Here is a 6,879-nt window from a genome sequence, read left to right as displayed (position 1 = left end):
ATAAACTTTCTCTAGTTCCATTTCTTTTTCTTTATTTTCCCTTCCTTCTGCAGTTTATATTACTTCTTTTTCTATTCTTTCTTTTCCTGTTTTCCCTTTCAGCCTACGTTGATCCTTACTGACTTGTCTTGATGTCATAAATTTCTACTTCTTTTGATGTTCCTCATGCCTCAAATAAAGGGAACGTTCATCAAGATGGAGTGTTTTAAAACCGAGTCATGCCCAACCCAAAAGAAGATGACAAGAGTCCATGGGAGCAGTATCACATAATACTTCTTTCACACATTGCCATGTACTGAATTTGATCCATGCTTGATCTAGATGAAAGGTTGCTGGTAACTGGAGTTTCTCCATCAATTTTTGGCTCACAACATTGTTTTCGCTTCCGTAATCGAATGCAACTAAATATGGATGGCCTTCGGTTAAACACTTTGTATAATAAACTTCCTTTCCTATTCCAAATCTAGATAGTCAGGCTCTGAATACCAAATGATGTGAATCCACAGGGTTCGATTCATTTGACTGATCTATCATTGTTGGAATGCTAACAAGGAAGAAATTTGAGAAATTATTTAAAACGATATAATGGGAACATAAAAGAAGATGGAACGAAAATTGATAGACATCACACTTCCAAAAATGGAAGATAAGCCTAAGAGTTAAAACACACAAAGGGATAAAGGACCTTTGATTAAACTCATGGATTCTAGAATCACTCAAGAACTTAGGAGAATCACTCTCAATAAGATAGATGAGATAAAACTCGTTTATTTTTTGAATAAAACTCAACTTGCCTTCATTGATGAAAATGGTTTAACTTATATAGGAGCTTTAACCAATACAATTACAAAAGACACATAAATTTCAATATCATCCTGCTTAAAGCTATTAATTAATGATCCACTCAAGCTAATAACGATCCGCTACTTAATGGTTGATTGTAACTAAATTTAAGGCTACCAGAAGTCATCCACAAACTTTGAGCAAAAGCCCTCTTTATCTTCCAAAGGTTGGTTCTTAAGTTAGCATATGGACCCTTATTTCAACTGGAAGATAAAGCAAAACTAAAGCCCATTAATTGGTTAAGCACAAACATAATTTGGTTTGGCAATTTTACAAAGCATTGTGCCCTTATTTAAATAAAAGAAACTGCATCAACATGGCGCATTAGTCATCCTCCATTTGACCCATATGCAATTCACATCATACCCTCCTTCTTCGACAAGATTTGTCCCGAATCTTAAGACACTAGATTTAATATAAGTTTATTATGATCTTGTGAAGGACTTTTATTTTTTCACAAGTTGAAACTAATTCTCTTCTTCCAAGATAAAATTCAACTTGATATTTGTTACTTTCCAGTGGTTGCAATCCATCGATAACATTTCTTGGCAACAGTAGCCCACCTTGGTATGTAACAATAAATAATTCCATGCAGTGTGTTTGACGAATTTGCTTCTTATCGACGGGGATCCACTTGAAGAACTTGGAGGACCTATGACAAGGTCTAGAGCAAAGAAAGCAAAAGAAGCTCTACAACAAGTGTTGTCAATATTATTTGAGTACAAGCCCAAGTTTGAAGGAGAAAAGACAAAAGTTGTAAATTGCATCGCGGCCCAAATGGAAGAGCACTAACGCGCCAGATTAATGCAGTTTCTTTTATTTAAATAAAGGACCATTTGACATCTTAAGAACCAGCCTTGGAAGACTAAGAAGACCTTGCTGAATAATTTTGGATGACTTTTTGGCTGCCCCAATTTCAGTTATAATTAGCCATTAGGTAGTGGACAATTATTAGCTTGATTGGTTTATTATTAGCACTAGTGGGATATAATGACAATTAATGGTCTTTTTGTAACCCTAATGGTTAAAGCCTCTATATAAGCTGAACCATTTCTTATCAATGAAATCAAGTTAAGTTTTGTTCAGAAATTCAATTTTCTATCTAATAGTGAGAGTGATTCTCCTAGTTCTTGAGTGATTTAAGAACCCTTGGCTGTATCAAAGGATTTTGCCATCCTTTGTGTGCGCCTCCTTTGGTAAGAGCGATTCTTTCCTTCCACTTTTAGATTTACTTTCTTCTTCACCCAATTTTCAAAAGAATATCTCATTCTTCCCACAAAACATCTCGTGGTCATAACTGGTTATAACCCTAAAAGAAAAAAAAAATCCTAAGTCAGCCCTTGTGCAATGAGATTCATATCATTTGGTATTCAGAGCTTCGGTTTAAGGGTTTGAACGTCAAATTGGTAACATCCTTCCTTCTTTCTTATTTTACCAATTCATTACCTTATTACTTGTATTATTTATGTGTGTGATGAATCATTGCAAAAGTTAGGCCCTTCTAAAAATTAAAAAAAAAAGAAAATAGTTACAGCAATTCGTAATTGTATTGAAACTGTGAAAAAAAAAATTGGGCCGAATGATTCATGCCTCGTAACAATTTTTATAAGGTAATATATTGGTGTTATTGAAGGATTGTTGCTGATTTCCTTCTTTTTACCTACTTTTCTTGGCCTTTTTTTTTTCTTCTTTTTCTTTGTTAACCTTTCTTTGTCTACTTACAAGCGTTTCACTGCACATATTGGAGAATTGTTCTTTGTTATGGCCATAATCTCTTGAATTGCCTAAGAAACCAAGGAGAATTTGAGTGGTAAAAGGCAAGAGTGTTTTATTTTTAGTAAAAGCCAATCTGTGAGTGCAAACACTTGAGTGGGTGAGAAAATTTTCAAACACCATATATATATTTTGTTCTTGTTACCTTGATCTGTTTGTTAATCATGGCAGAAAGGAATGATATTCAGATGCAAATTGCTGCATTATCTCAACATTTGGAGAGGTTGATGAAGCAACAACAAGATGAGTTTCATGATAGGTTGGACCAACTAGAGAATAGAACCCCACCAAGAGGAGGAGGAGGAGGGCCACAAAGGAATGAAGGGAGAATAGAAGGAGTAAGGTTGAATGTGCCACCTTTCAAGGGGAGGAGTGATCCTGAAGCTTACTTAGAGTGGGAGCTCAAAATTGAGCATGTATTTTCTTGCAATAATTATAGTGAGGAGCAAAAGGTAAGGCTTGCAACAACTGAATTTTCTGATTATGCTTTAATTTGGTGGAACAAGTTGCAAAGACAGAGGATTAGAGATGAGGAGCCTTTGGTGGACACTTGGGGTGAGATGAAAAGGGTCATGAGGAAGCGGTATGTACCTTCTAGCTTCCATAGGGACTTAAAATTGAAACTACAAAGACTTTCTCAAGGAAGCAAGGGAGTAGATGAGTATTATAAGGAGATGGAGATTCTTATCATCCAAGCCAAAATTGAAGAAGATCCTGAGGTAACTATGGCACGTTTCCTTAATGGATTAAATCATGATATTAGAGATGTTGTTGAGTTGCAGGAGTTTGTGGAGATGGAGGATCTATTGCATAAAGCCATACAGGTAGAACAACAAATTAAAAGAAAGAGTACAACAAGAAAGAGTTCTACCAATTTCAATTCTTCAAACTGGAAAGATATAGTAAAGAAAGAAGGTGTTGCCTCCTCTAGCAATTCAGTGCTTTCTAATGAAGGAAAAATTGTTCAAAAGAAACCTGAACATCCACCAAAGAGGACTAGAGAAGTGAAATGTTTTAAATGTTTGGGCATGGGACATTATGCCTATGAGTGTCCTACAAAGAATACTGTTCTTCTTAAGGATAATGGGGAGTACACAAGCGATTCTGATGATGATGATGGAGAGGTAGAAGAGAGTGATGGCGAATTGAAACCTAATGTAGAAGAGTTATACATGATTAGAAGGATGTTGGGAAGTCAAGTCAAGGCCGAGGATGCATCTCAAAGGGAGAATATTTTTCATACAAGATGTTCAGTTAATTGTAATGTATGTTTGGTAATCATTGATGGAGGATGTTGTACCAATGTGGTGAGTTCAAGATTAGTGTCAAAAATGAACATGGACACTAAACCACATCCTAGGCCATACAAACTTCAATGGCTTAGTGAAGGAGAAGAAGTCCAAGTGAAACAGCAAGCTGAAGTCTCTTTCTCCATTGGGAAATATGAAGATAAGATCTTATGTGATGTGGTTCCCATGGAGGCTAGCCATATTCTTTTGGGAAGACCGTGGCAGTATGACATTAAAGCCATTCATGATGGTTTCACTAACAAAATCTCTTTCATGTATCAAGATAAAAAAGTGGTCCTCAAACCCTTGTCTCCTAAAGAGGTGTGTGAGAATCAAATAAAAATGAGAGAAAAGTTAGCAAATGAGAGAAAGAGTGAAACACTTGAAAGGAAAAAGAAAAAGAGTGAAACATTTGACAGGAAAATGAGAGAAAATGAAACATTTGAGGGTAAGCAAGTTTATTTAGCAAGAGAAAGAGAGGTAAGGAGGGTGCTTTGCGCAAGACAGCCCCTCTACTTATTGTTTTATCAAAATCAAATTTCAAATTCTGACCAATTTGGCAAATTAGAATTGCCCTCTAGTATTGAGTCCCTTTTGTAAGATTATAAAGATGTGTTTCCAGCAAGTGTCCCTGATGGTTTGCCACCTTTGAGAGGAATTGAGCATCACATTGATCTCATTCCGGGAGCTGCTTTGCCCAATAGGCCAGCTTATAGGAGCAACCCACAAGAGACCAAAGAGATTGAAAAACAAGTTACTGAACTCATGAGTAAAGGTTGGGTGAGGGATAGCATGAGTCCATGTGTTGTACCTGTGATTTTGGTGCCCAAAAAGGATGGCTCATGGAGGATGTGTTCTGATTATAGAGCAATAAACAACATCACCATCAAGTATAGGCATCCAATTCCAAGGTTAGATGATCTTCTTGATGAACTTTATGGTGCATGTGTGTTTTCTAAAATTGATCTTAAAAGTGGCTATAATCAGATTAGGATTAGAGAAGGTGATGAATGGAAAACTGCTTTTAAAACTAAATATGGATTGTATGAGTGGTTGGTTATGCACTTTGGTTTGACAAATGCACCTAGTACTTTTATGCGGTTAATGAACCATGTTTTAAGAGAGTTTATTGGTAAATTTGTTGTGGTGTACTTTGATGATATTTTGATCTATAACACCAGTCTTGAGTTGCATGTTGAGCATTTGCAATCTGTTTTGGTTGTTCTTAGAAAAGAAAAATTGTATGCCAATTTGGAAAAATGCATCTTTTATTCTGATCATGTGGTGTTTTTGGGTTTGGTTGTGAGTGCTAAAGGTGTACAAGTTGATGCAGAAAAGGTCAAGGCCATCCAAGAATGGCCTACACCTAAGACTGTCAGTGAGGTGAGGGGTTTTCATGGTTTAGCAAGTTTTTACAGGAGATTTGTTAAGGATTTTAGTACCCTGGCTGCACCTCTAAATGAAATTGTTAAAAAGAATGTGGGTTTTAAATGGGGAGAGAAACAAGAGGAGGCCTTTGCTTCCCTCAAGCATAAGCTAACTAATGCACTTATTCTTGCCATGCCTAATTTTGCAAAATCTTTTGAAATTGAGTGTGATGCATCAAATGTGGGTATTGGGGCTGTTTTGCTGCAAGATGGACATCCCATTGCTTATTTTAGTGAAAAGTTAAGTGGGGCTGCCCTTATAATAAGGAATTGTATGCTTTGGTTAGAGCTTTAAAGACTTGGTAACACTATTGGTTACCCAAAGAATTTCTCATTCACAGTGATCATGAGTCCTTGAAATACTTGAAAGGACAAGGTAAGCTTAATAAGAGGCATGCTAAATGGGTAGAGTTATTGGAGCAATTTCCGTATGTAATCAAGTATAAAAAGGGGAAAGGAAATATAGTGGCTGATGCACTTTCTAGGAGGCATGCATTGCTTTCTATGCTTGAAACTAAACTGTTTGGTCCTGAATCTTTGAAAGACATGTACAAGGATGATGCAAATTTTGCTGAAATATATGCTGCATTGTGTGTGCCTAAGTGTTCCATTAGAGAGTTGCTTGTGACTGAATCACATGAAGGAGGTTTGATGGGTCATTTTGGGGTTCAAAAGACTTTGGAAATTTTGCAAGAGCACTTCTTTTGGCCTCATATGAAACGTGATGTACATAAGTTTTGTGATCACACTGCATTGTGTGCAAAAAGGCTAAATCTAAGGTGAAGCCTCATGGATTATATACTCCTTTACCTGTTCCTGAATATTCTTGGACTGATATTTCAATGGACTTTGTTATGGGGCTGCCTAAAACAAAGAATGGAAAGGATTCTGTCTTTGTTGTTGTTGACAGATTTTCTAAAATGGCACACTTTATACCTTGCAAGAAGGTGGATGATGCTTGTCATGTGGCTGACTTGTTTTTCAAGGAAATAGTAAGACTTCATGGACTACCAAGGAGCATTGTGAGTGATAGGGATACAAAATTCCTTAGTCACTTTTGGAGGACCTTGTGGGGTAAGATTGGTACTAAATTGTTATTTTCTACTACTTGTCACCCATAAACTGATGGTCAAACTGAGGTAGTCAATAGAACTTTAGGCACATTACTTAGGACTGTTATAAAGAAAAATCTTAAGTCTTGGGAAGCATGTTTGCCTCATGTTGAGTTTGCTTATAATAGGACTGTCCATAGCACAACTAATTATTCACCTTTTGAGATTATATATGGATTTAACCCTTTAACTCCTCTTGATTTGCTACCTATGCCTAACATTTCCATGTTTAAGCATAAAGAAGCACAGGCTAAAGTTGACTATGTGAAGAAGTTACATGAGCAAGTAAGGGGTCAAATTGAAAAGAAAAACGAAAGCTATGCAAGGCAAGCTAACAAAGGTAGAAAGAAGGTTGTCTTCCAACCTGGAGATTGGGTTTGGGTGCACATGAGAAAGGAAAGGTTTCCAGAACAAAGAAAATTAAAGCTTCAACAA

The 6,879-nt window shown here is 36.5% G+C and overlaps 1 pseudogene; it reads left to right on the top strand.

The window, feature by feature from the left end:
- Positions 1–2,822: 2,822 nt before the first annotated feature.
- Positions 2,823–6,287, top strand: LOC114172514 (uncharacterized; annotated as a pseudogene).
- The last annotated feature ends 592 nt before the right edge of the window (positions 6,288–6,879 follow it).

Source organism: Vigna unguiculata, chromosome 6, assembly GCF_037176805.1.
Source record: "Vigna unguiculata cultivar grain cowpea cultivar isolate G323 ecotype 2 chromosome 6, ASM3717680v1, whole genome shotgun sequence".
In the NCBI taxonomy this organism is placed as follows: domain Eukaryota; kingdom Viridiplantae; phylum Streptophyta; class Magnoliopsida; order Fabales; family Fabaceae; genus Vigna; species Vigna unguiculata.
Note: the sequence above shows the minus strand (reverse complement) of the source record. Positions and strands in the feature narration are given on the sequence as shown.